Source organism: Corapipo altera, unplaced genomic scaffold (genome assembly GCF_003945725.1).
Source record: "Corapipo altera isolate COAL_440 unplaced genomic scaffold, ASM394572v1 268, whole genome shotgun sequence".
NCBI lineage: Eukaryota > Metazoa > Chordata > Aves > Passeriformes > Pipridae > Corapipo > Corapipo altera.
This window is the reverse complement of record NW_020884901.1, coordinates 515460-534316: the sequence shown is the minus strand read 5'-3', so window position 1 is coordinate 534316 and position 18857 is coordinate 515460.

Here is an 18857-nt window from a genome sequence, read left to right as displayed (position 1 = left end):
GTGGGCTCCTGTAGGTGATCCTGGATATACCCTTGGGAATGCTTTTCACAGCTCTACGACTACGATCCAGGTTTTAATCTCCAAAGCCAATTTTTTGCAGGAAAGAAATAACTGGGTTTAGTCCTATTGATAAGAACACAGATCACCATTTGAGTGTGTAAATCCCTGTTAGTGAGAAGAACATCACACCCAAGCAAGGCAGGTGATTTCAACCCACTGTGAAAGTAATTAAGGGCACAGTTCAGCAAAGCATGAAAAACCCAGGGTTTGTTTTATGTTAAGCACTTGTGTAAGCACCGTGTTGAACCCAGAGTACCCGTGTGCAGGGCACAGGGGGAGCTCCCGGCACAGCACCGGCCCCAGGATGTGCCATCGCCGCCGGCACAGCAGCTCTGCCCATCCTGCCAGGTCATCCCTCTCTGCTTCTGACACTAACTGGCTTTTAAGCCCAACAGGCTACAACTGGGTTTTTAAGAGCAGTCTGAAGTTAAAAATTGTTGACGTTTTGAAAGTGACTGCAAGGTAAAATTCAGGCTTCCACCAGGTTTGTAGCCATTGGAAAGGGTTTTGACTACAGAAGTGTGCAAAACATGATTGCTGCTAAAGACCACGGTTGGAAAAATGCCACATGTTTATAACTGCTGTATACCAAATCAAACACAATAGATTTACTAGCAGGGGAAGAATAGATTGGCAAATAAGGTAAATTATGCCCTATTGTGAAGTTTGCTAAACTTTAAAGTAGTGCCTGGGAGACAGGAGGCTGAAGCGAGTGGAAATTCTGAGCCCACCACCTTTGCCTTCCATGTAAATTCAAAAGTTTTGTCACCCAAAAAGAGGCAGGTCATGCACCTGAATGCATGCAGACATGCAGCTCCATGACATGACTCCCTGCAGCCAGCCCATAACTCACCAGCTTTAACCCTCCTCTGAAATGACATCTATATAAATATTGTTAATAGCACTAACATAATGTTAAGTCAGGTTTTACTGGACTCCCTCATACACCCTTTGGATTTATTAGCTATAGGATTTGAAGTAAATTTTTATTAGTCCAAGTTAAACCCAGCTACCATGGGCTTGGCTTTTGGGCTTTCTTTCCCCCATCTTTCTTCCTTTATTTGAGCTTGGGCCCCCTTTTCGCAGCCCAGTGCTTCCTCCTGCAGACCGAAGTGTCCTCGGATAAATCTTACAGAATGAAATATTTATTAATTTTCCTAACCGATGTTGATCTCATAAATTACCAAGACTTTTTCATGAAATGGTTATTAACATCCATGGCTGTATGTTAATGGCTTATTGACCAAATATGGGATAATTAGACCCTAGGAGCACTGGCCACTGTGATCTATGAGAAGCAAATTTGGCCCTTATTACACCAATGACCTATTTAATATCTACTGATGAATTTAAGGTGGAATCACAGGCAGAATTTGTTTCAAGGATCTGCCCTCCAACTAACAAGCAAAAAGATTCTTGTATAAAATCTATTGATCCAGAAAAAAAATTAACAAAAATAATTTTTTTTGTAACTGATGATTAATTGACTAAATTCGTGTTAGACTGAGATGCACCAAGAAAACACTAGTAGCCAGATATCTCCTGGGATTAACTGAACAATGAATCCATTTGACTAGAGGGCCCTGCCTTCTCTTCCAGCTTTGAAGGATTTAGATCCTAATTTAATCTGTGAATACTTACACTAGTATTTGTGAAGAATTTAAACATTTATCCATGCTGCAGTGCCAGGAACAGCTGTTTAGACCTGCTACAAATAAGTGAGCTGTGCTTGGTTTCAGTTCTAAGCTGCATGCTGCTCAAGGAGCCCTTTTCCCCATCATCTTGCAGTATTTAAAATAAAATTAACGATAAAATTAGAGGAATCAAAACAAAGCCAGAAAGGAATGAATACAATTTGAAGCACTCAAGCTATAGCCTCCTTATAGGCAAGATGCACAGGTCTGAATGCAGGTTAAAAATTAGACTGGGGATGTTTTTGTAAACACAAAAAAATTCCTCAGCTGACCCAGCAAACTGCCTGGCACCAGGGTCCTTCAGCCTTCCCAAGGAAATGGACCTGGAACAGTCACAGGCACAGCTCTGTCAGCAGTGAGGACTGAATTAGAAATATTAATTCCTCAACACTTAGGATCCAAAGAAATGCAGTTTCAGTGAGGGCACACATCTGGGTGGGAGAGGCTGGCTGGGCACTCCTGCCTTGCTCCCCTTGCCCTGACACGGCTCCAGCTGCTCCCAGAGCTCTGCTCCCATTGCTCCTCCCTGCTCCAGCAGCTCCTTTCCCAGCCTAGAGTGGCACAAATGAGGAGAGACTGGTTTGGCAGGTCACAGCAGAGATCCTGTAACACAACTGATGAGGGAAAGGAAACAATTTATTGCCCCAAATAAATGCTATAGTTCCAATATCAGACAGCCACCACTTCTTATCCCACTCACTATAACTTTCAAGTCCTACACAACTGCTAACTGGAATTTTAAAGTCTCTCGTGCCAGATTCAGCTTCTCTGTGAGCAGGGGTAAACCCAAGAAGGGATTAACTCCCTGCTTCAAGCAGGAGTGCTGAGGATTCTCATAATTCAGACCTTGCCAAAGCTCCTCAAAAAGGAATTTTAACCTCCACTGCATTTTTAAAAATAAAAAGAACCCAAAGGATCCTCCGCAGCAGTTCCTTCACCGAGGTGGCACAAAGCAGAGCTTCCCAGGGTCAGGCCAGGCTCAGGCTCCTGGCCAAGGCTGGACTGGGCTCAGTGTGCCTGTGGGACCCCCACAGACCCCACACTGGGAGCCTCCAGGGCTTGGACATGCAGGTTACTGCGGCAGCACATCACTGCAGATAAAATAAGTCCAGTAATAAATATGGAGTGCAGGAGTAGACTGCAAGGAGTAATTCACAACAGCTCTTGTACCTCTCCAATTCACTGTACTGGAGAGACTGCCTGGAGGGAGAGAGAGGAGATATTAGCAGGTGAAATGAGAAGAAAGTTTCCCAAACCGAGCTGAGGACAAGCCTTGTAGGCTAATGAAGGGACAGATGATATGGACAAAGGAAAAATACCACCAGAGATAAAAAGGAAGAATTAATATATGGAAAATGAAAGCAAGCAGATTAAAAACCAAAGAGCTACCAGCACTCCCCTTGCTCACATATTATTACCTAATTACAGAGAAAGACCCAGAGGCTGCAGTCAGACACCCTGATTTAATCATTTCTATACCTTTTTCTGCTGCTTCTGCCCTCTCTCAAGAAATCTAACAGCCAGCACCAGAGAGTGACCGACAGGCAACGCACCCCAGACCACAGGCAAGCCTGGCAGAGACACCCATGGCCATCATCCCTGCCCAGGATGCTGCCACTGCTGTTCTTCCTCCACCTACTTCTTCCTCAGCTGCAGAAGGAAGACAGCCAGTCCCCTTGGCTGAAGGGCCATTAACAGCTCCCCCTCTCCCAGATTGGTGACCACGGGCAGGTGAAGGTGCAGGACAAGGGATGACACCTGGGGAGGATGAGGAGATGACCACTGAGTCTAGCCAGGTGCAACCGAAATAGCAAACGTGATGAGAGCACAACCAGCAGGGTTGCCCCAACCCAGGGTTGAGTCTTTCAATGCCAAGGACAATCAGAACTAAAAATGTTGAAACCTGCTCCCCAGAGCAGCATGAGGCCATCCCAGGGTCAGTCCCACAGTCCCAAACTTGCACCTCCCAGCTGAGCATCCTCCTCGAGCCCAGAGCTGTATCACCAGCCAGCAAGCACCTGGAGTTAAAAATTAAATTCACAGAAAAGAGGAACAGCTTCCTTTCCACTATCTAGAGTTCACAAGGAAAATGCTGTAGATCTTCCCTGTTTCTCACAAAAACGGTGTCACTTCTGAAATGGATCACCTGGCTGTGCTGGGCTCTGTGTTCCAGAGAATTCCTCTCTCCCTGCCTATCCCTTGCACTGCTGCTGCCCTATTCCCCTCCCACCCAAAATCCACTCTTGCCTCTCCTGACAGGGTATAAGAAAGAATAGGTGCAGATTTTAACCTCTATAACAGACATTAAATCACATATATTTGTTTTCCTCTATGCTGGGAAAATGTCCCTGAGGAAGCATGTTAAATTTGGGCTTTAAAAGCACCAATTTAGCTATTATGAGTTTTCTATGCTTTTTCTATTCAGGGAATGTTTGGCTTGAATACAGTACAGAGAAGAAATAAGATCAGCTCAACTGTTTTAAAGCTGATTGACACCTTGGGTTTTTTCCCTTGTAATCTGAAGCGAAAGAAAAAAATATAAAGGGAACCAGACACTCATTTAAAAGAAATTATTTCCTTGCCTACAGTCCCTGATCAGGGCTGCCTGTGCAGGGAGAATGAGATCTCATAAAAACCCTTTTGTGGGTTCTTTTTCACATCATTTCAGTTCAGGTTTTGGTGGCAGATGAACTGTATTTCATCAGAGTTTAGAGGAAATTCAAAGTGAAGTTAAGGAAGTTGCTGTAAATGAGAAAAAAATTCCCAACAAACCCTTTCATTCTAGCTTAACATATCAGCCAAACCAGGAAACAGCTGTAGTAGAAATATTGTTTTTAATAATCAGAGAAAGTGGTGGAGCCGCAGCTTTTGTTGGAACAGTGACCCCCAATGGCGAGAGCGACGCGGCCGCGAGGATGAGGAGACCCCGGCCGGGGTGGGGGAAGAAGGTCTCGTTCGAACCTGGCTGATGCCCTGCGAGGCCCTTGGGCCCATTGCCAGCTTGTCTGCAGTGCCCAGCCCTCGCCCCTGGCCCGTGGCAGCCCCGGGGTCCTGGATGGGAGGGTGAGGATCCCCGACACCAGGCACAGCAGGATGCCCACCCACACCCGCCCCTGTGCCCGGCCGGCACTCACACACGGCACTGGGGGTGTGTGACCTTGGGAGTGACCTTGGGAGTGACCTCGGTGACAAACCCACAGTGTGGGGTCAGAGAGGAGAAGTCCCTCAAAGCGGGTGCCAGGGTGTCCCCATCTGCCCAGCCTCAGTGGGAGGGCGAGGGGGCCTGGTGGGACCAGGGGCCGTGGTGGTCCATGGCCAACGTGGGGTTGGCCCCTGGAACGGCCCTGGAGAGTCTCCTGGCACAGAGGCTCTTCAGGAGACAGTCCCAACCTGGGGCCCAGCCTTGTCCAGAGGGTAGGTTTCCTACTGATGTGTGGGGGTATCCACTCCTGGGGGCACGGAAATGCCCTGTTGCTTCCCCAGCACAAAGCCCATGCAGCAAAGCAGACTCTGCTGCCAGCTGAGGTGTCACAGCACGTGTTTGTTGTCTGGCTTGGGTGCCTGCAAGGGCAGGGAACAAGGAGTGGGGTGTCACCTACCAGTGAAAAGAACAGGGGACACAACACTGCAGTGGCTGTGCCAAGGAGCCTCCGTCGGGCCGCTGGGTTTGTCTGTCTTTGCGCGGCAGAATTGGAAGTGCCCGATGCAGTAGGTGCAAGATATTCCTTTTCTTTCTGGTCAGTACTCATGGTCTCGTGGTTGAATGGTTTGTTTATCCTGACAGAATGTCATCCGGCTTGGCTTTGATTTTGCAAATAATCCACCTCCAGCTATGAATGCTCTCACTCCCAGATAGCAGCAACTTCCCCACCGCCATGGGGCACGGCGTGATTTCCTGATGGTTAAGGGGAGATGAAAGGATTTTTGCCCTTGTCCTTTTCCCCTTTTTCGGAGAAGTAAACAATAAAGTTTAAGCCTTCCCAGAGAAAATTTGTAAAAATGTGAGAAGACAGTAGAGACCAAATAATTATCCATAATCAATACAGTTAAAGTCAATGGACTCTGCATGTCCTCTTCTAATAGACTTTGTTCTGGGCTGTACCTTGACAGTTTATTTAGAAATATAAACTGGGTAAGGAATGGCTATTTGACTATGTAATCTTGTTAAACTCATAAATTCAGTTGGTTTGAAGTCCATACCATTGAAGCCAGCTGGAACTAAATGTTTTGATAGCTAAAAAATGGTTCATTGAAGAAAATTCTGAAATAATGGGACTAATAAGTTGCCAAGAGAACTGTTTACATGGACTTAAGTGAAATTATCACAAGGCGAGGGGAAAAATTTTTGACCCACATCTTGAATTCTTGCTTAGTCAAGTTATGCAGGCAAATAGATTGTAAAATGGGACATGTTTATAAAATAAAGCTGATTAGTGATGTTGGTGTCTTATACAACCTACATCCAGCATTAAATCAGATTAATTTATAGGTGATTTTGTTGATGAGCACACACTGATGCTCCCATGGTGTGAATTTCAATAACTTGCTTTTCTCTTTGGAATCCATAATTCTATTATTTGAGACACTTCATTGTTATAGATAACATATTTTAAGTGATATTATTTATGCTGTTTCATCTTGTCACTTAGGTTCTTGCTCAAGTTCATTAATGTATTGTGCTCCTCTCTGTACAAGAGGGTGCAGGGAGAGCAATTGATTTTAAGTCCCTGTAATGACTGATGATATCACGCATGTTTGCTGCTGTGACACCGCGGACTAGATGCTAATGCTGCAGAGATAAACATGATGTCATTTTATGCAATTAAACACTTAATATACAACAGGTAATGATTTGGTAAGCTTGGCACACGCAAGCACTGGCTTTTAATCTTATTAACAAAGGTGGGATGATGCCACAAGTGATATACACATACCCACTCCATATCAATAAAAAACTCCTTTACAGGCTTGGGTCATTCTGCTGTGATAGGATGAAGGTGCCTAAAATATGACCCTAGCAGCTATGAGCAGCTTTTGTAGGATCTAGGAAGAGATGGTAGATTAGACCAAAGTGAAAGCAAAAAAGTGAAGTGTTCCTTACATGCCCTGTCCTCCTCCCCCAGGCTGTAGTTGCAGCAGAAAGGGGGGTGACTCTGCTGGCACGGGCTGTGCTCTGGAGCGAGAGAGCACTGGGGGCCCTCATCCTGCCAGCATCCCATGGCCTTCTCTGAACCTCTCTGGCCCTTCTCATGGCCAGTAAGCCCGTCTATGGAAGCTGCTAGATGACTCTCACGGGCGTACTGTGGATTTGTTGGTGTGTATCCTGCTCTCTGGGGTACACATCTCAAAACTACCCCTCTCTCTGCCGGACCTGCTGCACTCCTTTCCCTTCCCTGGAGCTGTGCAGCCTCCACTCCTCTCTGCAACCCTGGCCTCCTTCCTTCTGCAGATGCTTTCCATGGCCAGGAACACTCAGTGTTCACCTCAGCTACACAGATGTGGCAGCAAATGGTCTCCTTCCACAATAGTCAATATTTCCCAGCTTTGACAGATTAGCCAGAGTAATCACAGATTTTATGTGGCACAATTAACATATCTTTTCTTTATAGCTATTGTGCATGGATTTATCTGTGCTAAGCAAGGTCACACTGAGCACCAAGCCAGCAGCATCCTCAGGGGAGGTCCCACACTCATGCCAGGTCCGGGGGGGCACTGGCCAGTGGCTGCACCAGGTGGCATCGGCAGCTCCATGGTGAGCTGACCATGGCACAGCTTCCCCAGCACCTGCAGCAGTGCCACCTCCTACCCATCGTTCGTGTTTTGAAGGAGACAGACATGAATTTTAAGGCCTGATCATTGTATCACTGGAAAACTGGGAATTTCAATAGTCAAGAAGGGAGTGGGCTGAGGACTGGGGAAGGCCCAAGGCACCATTACAATGGGCATCTTGTGACTGGGACCTGTGTTGATCAGCACATGACGTCACAGAGCAGATCTCTAGGGGCACAGAGGACAAGATTTCCAAAGCCATCCCCAGATGCTGAAATAAAAATATTGGCTTTGTAAAGGGAATGAAACAACACAATGATCTTGTGCAAATTTCTTTTGAGTCCCATCATTTTTGAGGCAGTGCTTGCAAGCAGAGACACTCCAGGTGAAAGTGGAGGTGGGGGAGCTGAGCAAGCCAGAACACACTGGACAGAGCCCATTTTGTTAAACCCCTGTGCCACTCGGTCTCTGTGGGCACCTGTCCCCCCTCCCTCCTGTGGGTGTTACAGCTGCTCTCCCGGGCTGCCCTTTCTGAGAGATCCCTCTGTCCCACTGACCTCTGTCACAACTGGCCCTTTCCCTGAAATCAATTATCTGCTGGGCACTGCTCCATATTCATGAGGGCTCCAGCCATTTGACCTGCTGCCCCACTCCAGCCCCAGTGCTGCTTCCAGGCTTTGCTGAGGAATGGCTCTGCCTTCTCTAATCCAGCAAAGAGGGGTCAGCCCGAGAAGGGAGCTGGGGGACTCCTGGGCTGCTCTTGCCCTGCTGTGGGATGCAGTGGTGTCTCTGCTTCACTCCAGAGCTCAGCAGTGTTGAGGTGCTGCAGTGTGAGAGCAGAGGGGCTGTGACCCGAGGTGTGACTGGCCGTGGGGAACCATGGGCACCATTGGTGGGGGCGAGGATGCTCCTGGAGCCAAAGGAGCTGAGTACTTCAGGGAACACTGACAGAGTCGAGGACGACAGCTGGTTCACATCACCTCAGCAAGGGCTGGGGTCTGTGGCAGGAGGCAGCAGGTGGCACCGGGCTGAGCGGTGCCATCAGAGATGAGCTGGACAAGCCTTGGCTGTGCAGGTGCCCAGTCCCTGAGCTCTGCAGAGGCTGGTGTCACTCTGGATGATGTCCCAGAGCTCGGCTGCACCAGCACGTGTCACTGCACTGCGGTGGAACTGAGCCTGGGCCTTTATCTCTTTCCAGTTTCCTTTCCAAACAGCAGCACCAGGGCTTGTGTTTGGATTTCATTTTGTCTCCTTTCCAAAGTCTCTGGGATATGTCTGGGTTAATATCATAGTTTATCAACAATCAGTGCTTAAGAAATAGGTTCTCTTTGGGTGATATTTAATGAGCTTAGAAATGAGAATATGGCTGGGCTGTTGTAGGAAACAGGAATGAGAATTTTAATGAGTGTTTATGTTTAATAAAAGGTTAATAAATTTTAATTAAATTAAACCAATAAAGTTCAATATTTGCTCAGCATATCAAAGTTCTGTTTGGCGTGGTGGCGTGTGAAATGCTGGCTCACACTCTGCTAACACAGGGGTCTGCCTCCCAGTTCCACCAGCGTCTTCAGCCTCGGCATTGCAGGTATGGAAGATCCTCTGGTTATAGGAAAGGACTATGGGAGATATTTGAATTCGGTCATATTTTGCAAATAGGTCATCACCATAGGTACCAAAGGCCTGTCTCTGGTTCACAGACCCCTGTGTCTGGTGGCAGCTTGTGCTCAACCACCTCTGATGTGCCAGAATGACCTGGTACCACACAGGGCACCGTGCGGCTCTCGGGCCCAAAACTTCCCTGCTGCTTTGCTCCCGTGGAAGCCCCACAGGGTTTCATATACAACAAACCTTTCTTTAGTTTCCATGAGCCCTGGCCTGAGGGGTCTGGGCAGCTGAGGTGTCCCAGTGCTGTGGCTGGACACAGGGACAGCCTCAGCCCCGTGTGCCCAGGGCAGCTCCTGACAGTGGTTGGTGGGACCTCGTGGGGCCCTCCCGAGAGCTCCCGAGCACAGTTGTGCCTTTGTAAGTGAACAGCTGGCACAAAACACGGTGGAATTGTTTACAGGGGCCTGGGCCAGATGTGATGTGTGCTCCCTGCACCGGGGCACAGCTAATCAACCTGGGGAGGGATGGGTACAGGCAGGCTGGTGCAGGCAGGAGCCAGAGCCTGGCACAGCCTTGGGCAGGGGCAGGGCGAGCAGCTGGTGCAGCACAGCACAGTGTGGCACAGTGTGCAATGGCATGGCATGGCAGAGCATGGTGTGACTGAAACTGAAAGAGAGTAGGTTTAGATTAGATATTAGGAAAAAATTCTTCCCTGTGAGGGTGGTGAGGCCCTGGCACAGGTTGCCCAGAGAAGCTGTGGCTCCCCCATCCCTGGATGTGTCCAAGGCCAGGTTGGATGGAGCTCTGAGCAACGTGGTCTAGTGGAAAGTGCCCCTGCCCATGTCAGGGGTTGGAATGAGATGGTCTTTAAGATCCCTTCCAACCCAAGCCATTCCATGATTTTATGACATGGCACAGCACATCTGCAGCATTGTGCAGCCACTGGCACTCGTGGCCCCCAGGCAGCCAGGACAGTGTGCCAGAGACCCCTTGGATGGTGGTGCTCGTGGCAGGTGCTGACATTGGCGAGACTGGGAGCACTGTCAGAGCCATGAGAGGGTCTTCCCTTCCATGGGGGCTGTCAGGGGCTCCCACCCTGGCACACAACACCCCTGCTCCCCTTTCACTGCTGTGGGAACACATGCCGGCACAAAATATGAATCCAAATTGATATGGAAGAAATGGAAGATCTCAGGGTTTATTTCAGAGCAATGTGTGAGTATAAAGCCACAGCTTTGTGCCAGCTGCTGCTGCTGCCACGGGAGCCCCTCACAGTTTGGCTGACTCCAGAGGAGAGTTTGGGCTTTCACTCTTGGTGGCCACCACCCTCTCCCAGGGGATGCAGCAGGAGGGGAACTGGCTAAGAAATGTTATTAGGAGGCTTCACAGGCAATAAATGTATTTCTTCTAAAAGAACTGGAGGAATATTTGGATTATTACATTTATTAGACCACTCAGCAAATGTGTTACACCCATATGACAAATAAATGTGATGGTTTCAGATTTCATTAGGCAGCCCCGGGCAGCGGCGCTTTGTCCCAGCCACAAATGAGCAGGGCTCTGTCACCATTCCTTAATGGTCATTTTTGCATCAGTAGTAATGAATGTGCCCAGCGTGGCTGTCACAGCCCCGAGCCCTGCCCGGCACCGCGGCCGCTGTGCCAGAGCTCCCCACGTCCAGGCACAGCTGGGAGTGACCCCTCTGTCCAGAGGAGCCACGTGGGAGCCAGTCTGGGCGATGAGGTGTTGCCACAGCTCCTAAGCAAAATGGGAGGGAAGAGGAGGGAGCTGTGGGCACCCAACATCACCCCTGCCTGTCTCGACAGGGCTCAGGGACAGACCCTCACTGGGGCAAGTCCCCGTGCCGAGCCTCGGCCGAGCACAACACTGTCTGTGGGGAAGGAGCACAGTGCAGAAGCACAATAATTGCTCCTTTTTTCTTTCCTTTTTTTTTTTAAATTTACCAGTGTCAAAACCAATCTGAGCGGCGGACGCATATATTTAAATTAAAAGTAATTAAAAATGTGCTGCCAGAAAAACGCATGATGGATTCAATGCAAGAAAATGAAGTAATAAAATACTTTATGGATTAACTCATATCAGACTGTTTTGCAAATTTATTTTTCATTATGATACATCCATATCAGATAATGTCTGAATTTATTATGCTGCCTTCAGGCAGGCCATGTCGGAAACCTCCACAGCCCCATTTGGGCCCAGTGACTGGTGAGCAAGGTTTCTGTCATCATTTCTTAGTGGTCACTTCACCTCAGTAATAATGAACGAGTCAAGCAGGGCTGTTATTTTCTTTAATCTCTTTCCTCATATTAAAAAAATACAGCCAGCCACATCATTATTGCAGCAGGCCCAGAGGACTATTTCCAGGTCATTACTCCAGTTCGTCTGAGCGTCTCCAGGTCCTGAAGGGTTTGGGGTTATATGCAATAAGGCGTTCGTCGACAACATTTCCCCTGAGCCCTAGGTGTTAATGAGAAAGATTTTCCATGTGGCTGTTAACACTGTGTGGTTTAAAAAGTCACAAAGAAAATGGGATTTCCTCCTCCAGCTTCTGCCTCATCGTGGATCTCCGTGTTTGCAGACGCAGGAGGACAGTTACCTCTCTAATTGCAGGAATTCACACGCTTATTTTTCTAGAGGGGGAATCGTAACCGTGCGCAGGGTAGATTTCCATCAGCCAAGTTCAAAATTTTCTGGTTTATTCACTTTTAATTGTCCCCATATTATTCTGACAGAATATTTTTTCCCCTCTGTGGACAGAAGAAATGCAAACTGCAAACCCACAGCCAGGCTAATGCCATCAAATATTCAATTTTTTGCCCAAGACAGACCCCCGCCTCCTTAATCTCACTTTTGAAGAGTATTTTTGTCTGCTCAGCATCTTCAGCTCTTTACCAAACCAGAGCCCACTACACTTGTGCTGTGCTTTTCGAGCTGCTATGAATTTTAAAATGTGTAAAAATGACAGAATATTAACAAAAGCATTGATTTTTCTATTTATTTTTATGCATTTTATTAACTAGACCACTTTCAAGTGTAACCACTGTGTATTAAATTTACTCTGCAACACTGGCTATGAATCCCAAACAATAAACTAAATTGAATTCTTTATAAAGCAGAAATTTAGAAAAAATACAATTAAAATGCTGCCTGTACTGCCAGGCAATGGCTGCAATTCCCCATCCTGTGGCCATTCCTGGGCAGGGTTTGCTGGAGCTTCCCCCCACCTAAGTCCTTTACAGAGCCCTGAACAAGCAGATAATTCACTGAGAGGCAGAGAGATAATTTTAGGAATTCCATGTCTGTGGACAGACTTGAATCAGAGATACACTGTTATGTCAGCAATTTTTATAACCACCTACTCAAAGCACCTACTGTGCTCCTTCATATTCCAGACCAAAGGCTTGAAAGTGTCTCTCACCTAGTTCTCAGAAAGGATATTTCACAAATTTTCTGAAAAATCTGCCAGAGTTCAGAGGGAACTGCTTTGAGGCTCTGTCTTTGCTCATACTCCAGTGCACTTGGCAATGAAACTAATTCCAACCATGGGGAGACACTGGTGGATGGAGGCATCTCACATCCCACAGATCTCACAGCCATTTGATCATTAATTTTTTTAAATCCTTTGGAATAGTTGTATAATCCACCAGGAAAGCCAAGGAGTGGGACCAATGCCTGCAACACATGCAAGGCTATGGAAATGCTGAGTGTTCTGGGAGGGAAAAAAGCATCTTAATCCAGGTACTCGGTGTTCCTGAATACAGATCAATTTTCTCCTTAACCTGCTCTTTTAAAGCTGTGCCACTGCATAAATCTAGTTATTAGTGAAACTCAGATGTAAGATGAGTGCAAAGGCATAAAAATATCTTGGTTCCCCAATGGGGATAATATTAGCACGTCCCTGCAGCGAGAGCGTTCGGGTGCTTTAACCTGCATTTGTGAAGCTCTGGTGTTACATCACGGGGGAAATTCATAATTCTGCTCTCAGTGTTGGGTGTACATGATCTGGGGTCACCCACTGCCTGCTGGCTGGAAGGAAAACCTTTGAACAGGTACAGAGCCCTCAGGCTGAGCCCTCAGAGCCCCGGGCAAGGCTCTGGGTTTATATTGAACCACTGAACCACAGAATCACAGACTGGTTTGGATTGGAAGGACCTTAGAGCTGATCTTGTTCCACCCCCCTGCCATGGACAGGGACACCTTCCACTGCATCAGGTTGCTCCAAGTTCCGTCCAGGCTGGGGCAATCACAGTTTTTCTGGGTACACTGTGCCAAGGCCTCACCACTCCCGCCCCAGAGCCCCACAGGTTCTGGGCACATCTGGGCACGGCTGTGGCAGAACTGACACAGCACCCAGGGCTTGCAGGATTTTAAAGGTCTCTTGACTTGGGGTCTGAAGTGACATTGGCAGCGTGCAGCTTGTCCGGGGAGCGTTGGGATCATGGCCAGAGCCGCGGGATGGGAGGGCAGCGATGCCCGGGTGCCAGTTCCTGTGCCCCGGCTCCGGTTCGACCCTGTGCCAGTGGCGAACATGTGGTGCCGAAGGAACAGGGAATGTCACACACGTGCTCCTGCCACCCAGAAATCTGTCTCTGGCCTTAACGAGGCGGCAGCAGCAGCAGCTCTCCCGCCCACACCTGCTCTCCCAGATCTGCATTACGGAGCAAACCTCATTAACGGGGCTCTCGGAGCCGAGCTGCAGGCACGGCTTGGGCAGAGCCCGCACGCCGAACACAAAATCTATATATAGATCTCTGCGTCCTCCCGGCTCTAAATAGGCTGCCCAGGAGCTATTTTGGGAGGAGGTGGTGTGAGGGGAGCCTGCCCTGGCCAGGGAGGTGCAGGAACACGCTAGGGAGCTGCTAACGTGCCCGGCCCTTTCAGGGGAGATTTAGAAGGACTCTGTAATCTGCAAATTCTAAAGAGCTGACGGAGACAGTTATTAAGGGCTGGTGGGTGATGGCTGCTTGCGGTGTTATTAAAGTGCTAAAAGATTATGTCTCTGATAGCGCTGTGCTTACAGTGTCCTTCATGGCCACTTCCACAGGGACAGAGGCAAGGAGAAAGGCAGAGGATCGATAAAAGGATATTACCACTGGGCCAATCCCAATAATAAGAGAGGTGATATATACACACCATTTAAATTGTCCAACACATTTAATGTTCATTAACACTAATTTTCACAGTGCTGGTGTTTAACGTATTATTGCAATGAAATTAATAAAAAAATACCCCACAGGAAATATAATTTAACTGTTTATATACTCACCTTTTGATTGCCAATTTCCTGCCGAGCTCTGCTTCTGCATCAGGGTTTGCAGGAAACAGCAGCCACAAGAGCTGGGGGCTGGGGCTGGGGGGTCCCTGGAGCCCTGCACCTGCAGCCTTGGGCAGCACACAGACTCCCCAGACCTGGCAGAAATGTCTGGCAGAGCCAGGGGCCCTTGTGACATTTTCCTCTTTTTATCTTTTCACCATCTTTAGAAACCTCCTTCAGAATCCTCCCTTCTTCTTCTCCTTCAGAAGTTCCTCAGGATCTCATAGATGAATGTTCATTATCCTTGTGAAAAATCTCGACTTGAAATGGATTTGGTGTAGGGGCATTTTTCATGTAAAAGGGAAAAAAAATCACTGTGGGATAGTTTTGTTATCCTGCAGTAACTACTGGGGAATTACGTATTTATTTATCTCTTATGAAGCACACGGAAATTGTATTTGGCCACAGTGTATAAATTGTGGCATAATTACTGTAAAATTTATAGTTTTTATACTTCCAACAAGTTAGCTTTTAAATCACACAACCCCATGTAAATACTTTAAAATTATTCAGTAATTACTTATTTACATTGTAATTAAAATAAGTAATTAGCATACATTTACAGAGGATTTACATACTTATTTGTGAAAATAGTTCCTTGGCAGATGCAAAAAGAAATCTTTAGCTGATCATAAAAAAATAGAAAATATATGTGTGTTGAGAAGGAGCCACAGAGGCTGTGTGAGAGTGGGGGCTGCACTCACTGTACCCCCCAATGGGCACACGGTGTCCCCACTGGGGTGGCTCTGGGCAAAGCCATGGGGATCGGGAGCAGACCAGGATGAGGATGGATTAAAGGAGCAAGTGCCCAGGGTGAGCAGGACCTGCTGTCACCAAGGGCTGTCTGGAGCAGCCAGTGCTGACCCACCCTTGTGGCTCCTCACAGGGAGTGTCCCCAGCCCGGGTGCCACGGCCCCATCACATGGCACTCACTGCCCGCTCAGCCTCCACCAGCCTGGGTGCTGCAGAGCCTCCCGTGCCCGTGCAGGACGTGTGGTGCTCCTTTGGAATCCCCGTGGAGGAATGAGCATTGTGCAAACGGTGCCAGCACAGGTTACTTGGCCCAAGCTCTGTCGAGGGCTGGCACAGTCCCCTGCTCCTGGAAATGGCTGGAGCTGCTCTGAAGCATCAGCTGTGTTCTTAGAAAGCAAGTTGGCAGGGAGGAGATCTGCCCTTGAGCCAAAACTGGCCCTTTAAAACCCACGCAGGGACAGAGAGTGTTCGGGATGCAGGATTAGCAAACCATCCACGCAGGATCCGCAGGGCTGTGTAGTTACTGTGTATGCATTTCAGCTAAACAAGACAAATCTGGCTGATGATTGTGTCTAACTAGGAAGAATGATTGAAGGTCCATTCCCCCAGATGTAAGGATAACATAAATGATGATTGCTTTGAGCCAGGAGCTCCCAGGCCAAAGCCAGCAGGCGCAGTCAGCACCGTGCTCTGGCAAAGCTGCCCACAGAGGGGACCCCAGGGTGGCCGTCTGCAGGAGGGACCCCAGGGTGGCCACCCCCAAAGAGGGCATCCCAGGTGGCTGGGACTGCTGCCAGGCACTTTGCTGAGGGGAGCAGGGGGAAGCCTGTGGCGTGGCCCTGGCAGCCCCCCTGACCGACATCAGCCTGAGCAAACACTTCCACCAGCACAACATCTGGGAAGGCATTTTTCTTACAGATTTGCACCTACTGGGGGTTCCCACTGGGAAAATGTGCCAATCTCCACATAGACTTTTCCATTAGATGGAGCATCTATAGGAGTTTGGGGGGCTGATGTGTGTCTGACACGTGCTGCTCCTCACACTGGCGTGGGAGGGCAACGAGCTCTTCTGGGCCAAGAGCAGCTTCAGATGGACAGTGAGGAGCATGGAGGTGGTAGTGCTGTTCCCCCCAAGAACAAGGTGACACATCTGCACAAGTGCTTTCTGGTCCTTTCCATGTCAGGACCAAGGTGACAGTGTCTCAAGGTACCCACAGCTGTAGAGCTTTTCCTGGCAGCCATGGGTGCAGAGGATTCCTGGGGATTCCTGGGGATGTCTGGGGCTCCAGGCAGTGGCCTCTTTCTGGGGACTCCAGTGCATCCTGGCACTTCCAGTTTCCGACTTCTGCTCTCCACTGTCATGTGCTCTGCTTTCCCAGACTTGCCATTGTTCTGCCATGTTTCTGCCACCACTTTTGCCTTTGAAAAAAAAGCCCATTTCTGTACCTGGTGAGTGCTGGTGGGAAGAGTTGGGAACTGCAGGCATCTGGTGCTTTGTGTAACAGCAAGATATTGTTCAGGGAATTAAGGGTTCCAGTGGGCAGACTAATGCTCCTTAATGAGCAGAGCCTCATCGCTAGAATTGTGTTTGCCACATTTAACCAGTGCAGAAATCTTTTTCTGGATGGAAAAGGCGAGATGAGCACAAAAAAGCAGCCACAGCTGCAGCTCCACTGTGGAATTCACTCCCTCCCCAGAGCACTTGGCCGGGCTGTTATCACATGTGCTGTATTATTGGATTTCTCCAAAGTCTCCCTTTATCCTTATTAATGCTGTGAAAGTTGTAGCAAGGAGTGATATGATCTAACATTGGATAAAATCACAATTTGTCCTTCTTCTTGGTGTAAATGTAACAGGGCTTAACTGTACAAACAAATAAGCCTAAATAGAAACATTTGTGATGATAAATGGGCAAGGAGAGCGCTCGCTGCAAGGTGAGAGATGACAGCCACTGTGAACAGAATGGAGAATCTCACTGCTTCAGGGTCAGTCTCAGGCAGCCTCAAGGTCAGCCCTGTCGGCTCTCCCTCCTCCTCCTCCTCCTCCCTGTGGTGAGGCAGACATCCCCACACCTCTCACTCTGGGGTGCCACAGTGAGCATGGCCAGGGTGGTTGGGCTGTGCCATGTTCAGGGTACGGTTCAGTCCCAGCAGCTGCTTGGCAGGTGCTGGTGAGACTGAGCCCATTCACCATCGGGAGGGCTGACCCTCACGAGGAGAGGGAAGAGCACTAAAGGATATTGCTGAGCAGGGTCCTGGGCAGTGCCTGGGCAGGGCTGAGGGGGGCTGAGGGACTCCTGGGCAGTGCGTGGTGACAGAGCGGGCAGTGGAGCGGCTGGAGGAGCGGGCAGAGTGCCCCCGGGTGAGCTGTGCCTTGGCAGCCGAGCGCAGCGCACGGGCTGACCCTGTGCCCCCGTCACGGCGCGGGAGCGGCGGGTAATGAGGCCCCGTGCGGATATTGATATGACAGAACAAAAGGCCAAGGTGCAGTAAGGACAGCAATCCGCAGGTCTCAGTCCATTTGTTTTTCACACCAAATCCATCACAGTAATGGGTCACCTTTCCGTGGCAGCTCATGATTACCTGCTTACCGGGCAGCGCGGCAGGTGGGTGACTGGCCGGGCCAGCAGGGAATAGGTGCGGGGCTCTCCCGCTGCTCCCGGGATTTATGGTGGGTCAGCGCCGCACGTTTCCCTGATAGATCGAGTGGATTGGAGTTTATTTGGGTCACAGTGATCAGCAGTGTTTGCTGTGACAAAAGACTGATGAGGAGAGATCCGGGGAGATGCCTGGGCAGCAGTGGAGGGGCACCTGGCAGTGAGGTGCCCTTGGGTGTGGGCAGCAGGGGAGCTGGGCTGCCCCTGCTGCCACTGCCCCTTGGCCATCCCTCACTGAACTGCTCCTGTCCTCACTCTCAGCAGCAGCACCTGGTGCAGTGAAGGTGTGGAGGGCATCTTCTGCCACAGCACACCCTCCCAAATCCCCTTCATCCCAGGACTGCAGCCCTCACGCTGTCCACCCTCCTCCTGCTCTGGCAGCTCAGGGCACGGTGAACATCTGCCTTCGGGCAGCAGCTCTGGCCCCCGTGCCCCAGTGCCGTGGGGGGCAGGACTGAACCCCTGGGGTGTCAGCCCGGCAGCTGCGCCAGGCGCCGCTGAGAGGAAAAATGTTCCTTCTGCAGCGTCCTGCTCACACATGTTCCTGTTTAATATTCATGCACCAAAATGAGACAAGTGCTTAATGAGATCAGCCATGAGTTTCATTTGAACTCTGCCAGCAAAGGAGTCCTCAAAATTGCTCTGCAGTGGATGTGCTAAAAAGTTTAATACTTGCAGGCTGATGACCTCTGCGGGGGCCTTGGCGGCGCTGGGGAGGAGAGGGAGGTGGAAATTAGAGCTTATTAAAATATGTCCCTCCATGTGCTTCAGTGGAGGTGTAAGCGGGTTTGGCGGGATCATGGGAAGGGCACAGGCTGCTCCACAGGTTCCCATCCTCTCCTTTCAGGTGGATGCTATCAGGGAACACATGAACAGCAGCTAAACAATGCTCATTATTTCCATACATAGGAAAACCCAGCCTCAGAAAACAGAGCTAAATCTCCCAACATCTTAAGGGATGGAAGCCATCTGTGATAAGGAGGGT